The sequence below is a fragment of the Triplophysa rosa genome, unplaced genomic scaffold (genome assembly GCF_024868665.1).
Source record: "Triplophysa rosa unplaced genomic scaffold, Trosa_1v2 scaffold1091, whole genome shotgun sequence".
In the NCBI taxonomy this organism is placed as follows: Eukaryota; Metazoa; Chordata; class Actinopteri; order Cypriniformes; family Nemacheilidae; genus Triplophysa; species Triplophysa rosa.
Window position 1 is genome coordinate 1 of NW_026634029.1, and position 1,202 is coordinate 1,202.

The 1,202-nt window shown below is 51.9% G+C and overlaps 3 non-coding genes across 3 annotated transcripts; all 3 read left to right on the plus strand.

Annotated features, from left to right (window-relative positions):
- Positions 1 to 580: 580 nt before the first annotated feature.
- trnap-ugg (transfer RNA proline (anticodon UGG)) lies at positions 581 to 652 on the plus strand. The gene has a single exon. It is a non-coding gene; the product is annotated as a tRNA-Pro (tRNA).
- Positions 653 to 730: 78 nt separating this feature from the next.
- Positions 731 to 804, plus strand: trnai-aau (transfer RNA isoleucine (anticodon AAU)). The gene has a single exon. It is a non-coding gene; the product is annotated as a tRNA-Ile (tRNA).
- An 84-nt stretch (positions 805 to 888) lies between these two features.
- On the plus strand, positions 889 to 961 carry trnaf-gaa (transfer RNA phenylalanine (anticodon GAA)). Its single transcript has one exon. It is a non-coding gene; the product is annotated as a tRNA-Phe (tRNA).
- Positions 962 to 1,202: the final 241 nt, after the last annotated feature.

Genomic DNA, 1,202 nt, shown 5'->3' on the forward strand with positions numbered 1-1,202 from the left:
CTCAACACTAAGGGTGGATAACGCTTTTCAAGAAACTACAGGAAAGCGCAAAGAGACGCTCCACAGCACACGTGCACACTGGCTTATTGAAAATGCAAGTAACACTGCAAGTAAACTTGTGGAATCTTAAGTGACAACTCGATTGTCTTTGGACGTGAAGCTCCTGCATCACGTTGCTCTGGGTAAAAGCAATGCACGTACCATATGGGACACTCTTGTCATTTGTGTAGAGGTGCCACAGTGAGGAGCGACACCAGACCCTGATGGCGTTTTGTGACTGAACATATGAGCAGGAATCAACACGAAGACCTTTTTCTGCAGGGGTGAGCCTCAACAGGTAGCATAGGGAGGGCTAAGATGGACGAAGGCATGAAGGAGGCTCCAAAAGCCACTGACGTGGAGAATGCGGGTGTCGGTCCCGCTACCTCTCGCATGCTAAGCGAGCGCTCTACCATTTGAGCTAATTCCTTGGCGTTGTCTGCGAAAGACGTGCGTTGCCTCGGCTCAATGAAACGGGGCTCACAGGCGGTGGAAATACCTTTCCCACGGAGCTGGACATCACAATTATGCCACACCGCTCGGCTCGTTGGTCTAGGGGTATGATTCTTGCTTTGGGTGCGAGAGGTCCTGGGTTCAAATCCCGGATGAGCCCTGCTTTAGGCATTCCACCTAACGGTACGACGCTCATGGAGCGCTCTGGCAATCCAGAACTTGAATGCATGAGCCTCGTGGCCGGTAGGCTCAGTTGGTTAGAGCGTGGTGCTAATAACGCCAAGGTCGTGGGTTCGATCCCCGTACGGGCCTTTGACTTTCCTCTTGCATCCTGTCCATCGCTCATGGCTACTGCGCCTAGGGTCAATCGCGGACAGGCCTGCGCAAGTCGACGTGGCCGAAATAGCTCAGTTGGGAGAGCATTAGACTGAAGATCTAAAGGTCCCTGGTTCAATCCCGGGTTTCGGCAAGCGTTACTCTGTCCGTCGCTTAGCTCTCTTAGATCAGAGCTATTTGCCGTCACCAGACCGAGCGGCCTTTACTCTGCGGGTTTGCGACCGGGTGCCATGGTGTAATGGTTAGCACTCTGGACTCTGAATCCAGCAATCCGAGTTCAAACCTTGATTTTTCATGCCCAGGGCTAAGGACTTATTTTGACAATTGCTCAACACTAAGGGTGGATAACGCTTTTCAAGAAACTACAGGAAAGT